Genomic DNA, 6,814 nt, shown 5'->3' on the forward strand with positions numbered 1-6,814 from the left:
GCGCCACTAAAAACAAAGAATAAAATGGTGCCGCTTAGAAAACACATAACACAAATTTGCGGCGTTTTTGTCAAAGCACCACCAATAACAAGGATAAACGATGTCGTTTCTTGAACTCGTAATACATTTTTGTGGCGTTTGAACAAAGCGCCACTAAAACAAAACATAGAACGGTGCCGTTTCTTTGCTAATGTATAACCTATTGCGGCGTTTTGGAAAACGCCACTAACAACAAGGATAATACGGCATCATTTTTGGACTCGTAATACACATTTGTGGCGTTTTGAATGAAAATGCCACTAAAGCATAAAATTTTGCGGCGTCTTGGGGCAAACGCCACTAATTACGCAGCATTAAACGGTAGCATTCTAACATATTTTTAATGCATATTAGAGCCGTTTTTAATAAAAACGCCACTATTGTTTAACTTAATTAAAATTTGATTCACGTTATACCCTAATCCAGATAGCCAAATTTTATTGCCCAAAGCTAACAACTAAAATGACAGAAGAATATGATTGTTAAGACACTTGTTATTCGATAACTCAAATAAAATGTTTTAAAAGAACTAAATTAGAATGCTAACCATAATTTAAGAGAGATAATTACGAATTCCAAAATAATTTCATAAATCTAAAAGTAAACATGAAATATATGTTGAATTGAAAAGGAGATCAATTAACATTTTGATATATTAGTCATCCATTTGTGAAATACATCATTTTGCCATTTCACTTTTTTTCCTCTTTTATTGTTTATGAAAATTTATTTTAGGGTTTATAAATTTAGGAATGATAATTTAAGGTATAAAGGTTTAAAGATTTAGTTTTAGAGTTTGGAGTTTTAGGGTTTAAAAGGTTTATAAGTATGGGTTATGATTTAGGGTTAGGCTTTATATTTTAGGGTTTAAAGTAGTTTAAGGTTTTAGGATATTGCTTTAAAGTTTAGGGTTTAAAAGGTTTAGAGTTTAGATCATGGGTTATGATTTAGGGTTAGCGGTCATGGGTTATGATTTAGGGGTTAGGCTTCATATTTTAGGGTTTAAAGTAGTTTAAGGTTTTGGGATTAACCTTTAGGGGCAAAAATTCAATTGTAAGTGAAAATGCAATCTGATGATCATTTTCTTATTGGAACATTATAAGTCCCCATATTTTTTCCATTTATAATTTATTTTCAGGGTTTAGAGTTTTAATATTTATGTACGGTTTAATTAGACCTTTATAAGGATTTAGTTTGTATGGTAGGGTTTAAATGAAAAAAAATTCATTTTAAGGGGGCCGAAATCCTTTCAACCCCGTAGTTATGTCCCTAATTTAATATGATTCACTTGAGATTGTAAAAACTCGAATTCAAGTTGAATTTATAATTTGAGATGTAAAGTTTTAATATATAAGTTGGATTCAATTTTATAAGATTCAAAATAAAAATTGATGCATTAAAAAGTAGTTGATTAAGTTTGATTTTGGGGAGGGGGAACTAATTTTGTAAAAATACTAAGGCATTTTGAGGATAACAAAATAGAGTAGTTAAAATAATAAATATTAGCGGCGCTTTTACAAAAACGCCACTATAGCTCAACCTTTGTGGCATTTGGAACAAAAGTGCCACTATATCTTAGTTTTTGCAGCGTTTTGAATAAAACACCACTATTTCTCGATTTTTACGGTGTTTTGGATGAAAACACCACTATTACTCAGTTTTTAGTGGCGTTTTTGTTTCAAACGCCGCTAATGTATAATATTTGCGGTGTTTTTCATTCGAACGCCACTAAAAACGCCGCTAAAAGTCTATTTCCTTGTAGTGCCTGTAACCATAAAGGTAACCCATGGTAAGGGCACCTTCTCAATAGGTCCTTGTACCTCTCCCATTCATATTAAAGAGTTTTTAGATCCATCTACACAAAAAAAGAGATATAATTCCTCAATTTAGCCATTTTAGCCGTCAGAAAATATTTAAGTAAAAATTTTTCGGTCATTTGTTCCCAAGTAGTGATTGAACCTCATGGTAACAAGTTCAACCACCGTTTAGCCTTATTCCTTAATGAAAAGGGAATAACCAAGGTGAATGGCATCATCAAAACTCCATTGATTTTAAATGTGTCGTAGAGTTCCAAAAATTCGTTAAATTAGTGTTTGGATCCTCATCCGCAAACCATTAAACCGAACAAACTGTTGTATCATTTGAATCGTGTTAGGTTTCAGTTCAAAATTCTTTGCAACAATGAAGGTCTAACTATACTCGATTCAGTTCCTGTTAAGTTAGGTTTAGCATAATCATACATAGTACGAGGAGCAGGATTCTGATTTACTCGATCAGCAGCAAGCGCAGGAGGTAGTGGGTTTTACTGATTTTTAGCCATCTCCTTGGTTGTGGTGTGAATATCATCCTCTCGCTCTTCCTCTATGTATCTTAGGCTTCACCTTATTTCTCTTGATTTCTCACGAAATGTGCTTTCGATCTCACTATCAAAAAGTAATGGTCCTGATGGGTTTCTTCTAGTCATAAACTATAAAAACTTGCCAGAAGTAGATAAAAAAATTTAGTAATATAAACAAAATTTAAATAAAATTTAAATTTCAATAAAATAAATGGCTAATGTAATAAAAATTAAGCGTTCCTAATATCTTAGTCCCCGGCAACGGCGCCAAAAACTTGATGGTTACAAAACTAACTAATAATTCGACTTAAGGCAAGTGCACCTGTCGAACAATAGTATAGTTATGGTGAGACCAGAATATCGTATCCACGAGGACTAAAAGTACTAGTAGTTACTCTCTTTTTATTATCTAGTCTAAGAATTTAAGGGTGTTTTTAAACTAAACTAATTTTCTAATTTATCTAAGATCATGACGGAGGCGGCAGTTGGAAAATACTTTAGGAAAACCAATTGAGAAGACAATACCCAAGAAAGAATCCACCTAGACTCACTTATTACCTTTGACTTAGACGATTTATTCACTTGACTTATTCCGTAGAAATCCCTAATTTATGTTAATATCTCTCTCAAGACTAAGAACAACTAACTCTAGGTTGATTAATTGAAATCTCTTTCTAATTAAAACCCCTATTGTCGCATTAACTCGATCTATGGATTCCCTTATTAGATTTGACTCTAATTCAACAGATTTATGTCATTCTATCTCTAGATTGCATTCAACTCCGCTCAATTATGAATGATCTAATCTTAAATAGGGACTTTTGCTCCACTGAATAAGCACATCAAAAACATGGATTAATATCCTAAAATATTAAAGAAAGAATTAAAACTCATAATTAAGAATAAGAACAAGTATTTATCATATAAATCAAAGCATAATAAGATTTGTCATAGGGTTCATCTCCCTTAGGTATTTAAGGAGTTTAGTTTATAGTAATAATGGAAAACATCTCAAAGTTTAGAAAACAACAAAACATAAAGAAACCCAAGAACTTTTGGGAAATTAGATGGAAATATTCATTCTTGATGTAGATCCTGGCTCCAAGGTGATTCCGATTGCTAGTCGCGAGTATTTTCTGCCTGCAACTCTGTGTGTCCCCTTAATCCTCCTCTAGGGTGTTTATATAGGCTTTAGAATGCTTTAAAACCCTTAAAAGTGCCCTTTTTGAGTAGAATTAAACTTGGGCTCGATAGGGACATGGCCGTGTACCACGCCTGTGTGCAAGTGCTTCAAGCGTGTGCAATTCGACTTGGAACAATGTCGACATGACCAATACACACGGGCATGTGGTCTGCCCGTGTGTCTCATGTGGGCGTTGGATTACCCGTGTGGATGTGCCAAGGCCTTGTGAAAAAGCTGTTTTAAGCCCAATTTGTCCGTTTTGGCTGTTTCTCGCTCTTTTTGCTATCCTAGGCTCTCCAGTATAAAACATGAAATTAAAGGATTAGGAGCATCAAATCCACTAAAACCAAGGAGAAATCATTCATAAATATGCCAAGCATGGGGTAAAAATATGTATATATTATAGTTTATCACTAACTGTAGAGGGTCTACTATTAGATGACATTGCCCTTGACAGAAGCAGTGCATTACTTTCAACATCATCCGCCAACGCTCTATCGGGATCCATTTACTATATGGAAACACATTTCAAAATCGTTAGGAGTCATCACACTATCATAATATATGTATGGCATGTATAGCTAGACTTATACACTTTCTATGTTAGTCTGAGAATCAACTAAACCGTAGCTCTAATACCACTAAATGTAACACCCCTTTCCCCTGTCCGACACTGGGATAGGATACGAGGCATTACTGGACTTAAACACCAGCAAACATACAAAACTGGCAATAAAACTTCGTTCAAAATAAATTCATTCATACATATGCAATTGTCCCTTACATAGGCATACGAGGCCCAAAACATACATCGGGAGTAGTTCGGGACTAATCTGAGAACTTTAGAAAAACTTAGAAAAATTTTCATGAAATAGGGTCACACGCCCATGTGGCTTGGGACACGCACGTGTCCTTAGCCTGTGTAACTCTCTGTTTATGACATCATCAACACAAATAGGGTCATGCAACCAAGTCACATGCACGTGTGCTCAGTCTGTCTGACAAATTAAATTCTAAAATCGGTGTAGACTTCACACGACTTGGGCATACGCCCATGTCCTAAGGTCATGCCCTTCATACGGTGAGATACACGCATGTCTCTACCCGTGTGTTTACTCTTCGACATTCTTTTGCATTAATTAGGGTGCGAAGACACACGACTGAGCACATGCCCATAGGGCGCATCAGTGTGTCATACATGGCCTGAGACACACGCGTTCGTGTGTCTACCCATGTGGACAACTTTGAAGCTATTTTCCAAGCCTTTTGTCACCTTTAATGTTATATGCATACTTACACATCTCAATGAAATCCTACATGGCATAAATAAGTACTTAGACCTTCATAAACTAAGTTCATGCATATCAACTTCTTATCAATTAGTACTTGTTAAGATTCCATAATTTATTTAAACTAGGCTTACCAAATCACATGCAACATACAACATCAATTTACTTCCATTTTAAGCATTTATGCCTTAGTTGTTATTATGCCATTTACTCACAATCCATCGTCAAACATCAATGATCGTATCCACAATTCATCCATGCCAAAATGAATTTTACTACATCACGAATGACCTTAGCATAAACATGCATATATGAATAGGATTACATCCCATAATTAATATGAGCCATATCTCATGGCCATATCCAAAATGAATCATCAAGTCATTATAAGCCAACACATTTGGCTAACCCAATATGACATTTAACAAAAGACCAAGTCCCTATGCTCAAAATATTGAGACTAACTATACCCAAATGTGTAATTGATAGTGTGATCAAGTCTTGACGTCCTTGATCCCCAAGCTAGCTTGGCGATACATTGACATAAAATAGTTTACATATATGTCATCATAGATTTACAGGCATAACTTTATTTTATAGGCATAACTTACACATTTTCAATCTTACCGAAAGATCATCACATACTGAGTTCATTCACAAGGGTTTTTTGTACATACCTGTACCAACTCGTAATACATTCTGTAACACCCCAAACCCGGCCCAGACGTTACGGCCGATTTAGTATGACACATGGAGATGTTTCAAAAAAACGTGTGTTTATCTAAATTCTTTGTTTAGATTTTAGAAAAAATTTATTCTTGTTTTAAGTTAAAGTGAATGGAAGCTGTGCACCAGGTAGGAAGCCAGAAAAGAGGAGGTGAGTCTTATAGGACCGCTTAAGTACCAAGCTCTTCCCGGATCCAATCCTAGACATGCACACATCCATTGCCACACTTTAAACAGGTTACGTGTCTCTGAACATTAAAACAAGTTTAAGTCTGCTTAAAATATTTATTTTCTTGGAAAAACATTTACTTATGGAAACTTTAGCATCATCATGATCTTTTAAAACAAGTAGTTTTTATAAAACGAACCCTAGTGCTAACCAGGTTTAATAATCCCGAAAATAAAATTAATTAAAAAGAGCGGCCTTATTACAACTTTAAGCATAATAAAAATAATCCAAATTAAATGCTAAACTTATTAAATCCAGTAATCAATCTTCATGGCCACTCTGAATCCCGCCCACTCCAAGTCCACCAACTAAGGCTCACCTACAAGGATGGAAAAGGAAGGGGTGAGTTTGGGAAACTCAAGTGCATACATAAACCCATCCAAAGCCCAAATCACCTCGAGCCCATTGGGCTAAGCCCTATTCAAATAACGATACAATGGACCAAAGCCCTTTTTTTACATAACAACAGTGGCCCATAGGCCCGATTCGATAACATAGGTAACAATAATAGTAATGCATGCAAACCCATCTGGGAGACTACTCAACCCACCAACCGCTACATCGCACCTGCACCAGCCCTACACTCCATGTGGGGAATATCTCAACCCACCCACCTACACTCCACGATTAAAAAATGTCGCTCAAATATCAATAAGTTGAGGCAAAGCCTCTAGTACGTGGATGAACCACTTTCAATACTTCCTCCATCAATACCCAAATCCCATGCAACAAATATTAATAAAAGCATATCATGTAAAATACAATATTAATCAATCATGCAATTTAGCCAATTTAAGCGCTAGGGGTATATCGGTAATTTTGCTCTTTAGAGGTAATTTTAAGTAACTTAGAAACTACACAAGCTACTTGGTAATTTTCAACAGTTTTATGTAGTTTGGTTTCACCATCTAACTAATAGGCTAATTTGCGCATCTCTTACCCATATTGGTCCGTAAGCCCATTGGGCCCAGTTTTGGCCCATCAAGGCCCTCTTTTTCCGAAGTACGTTA

General features: G+C 35.4%; 1 non-coding gene across 1 annotated transcript; it reads left to right on the plus strand.

Annotated features, from left to right (window-relative positions):
- The first annotated feature begins 1,820 nt into the window (after positions 1–1,820).
- LOC128289545 (small nucleolar RNA R71) lies at positions 1,821–1,927 on the plus strand. Its single transcript, XR_008279190.1, has one exon. It is a non-coding gene; the product is annotated as a small nucleolar RNA R71 (small nucleolar RNA).
- Positions 1,928–6,814: the final 4,887 nt, after the last annotated feature.

The sequence above is a fragment of the Gossypium arboreum genome, chromosome 2, assembly GCF_025698485.1.
Source record: "Gossypium arboreum isolate Shixiya-1 chromosome 2, ASM2569848v2, whole genome shotgun sequence".
Classification (NCBI taxonomy): Eukaryota; Viridiplantae; Streptophyta; class Magnoliopsida; order Malvales; family Malvaceae; genus Gossypium; species Gossypium arboreum.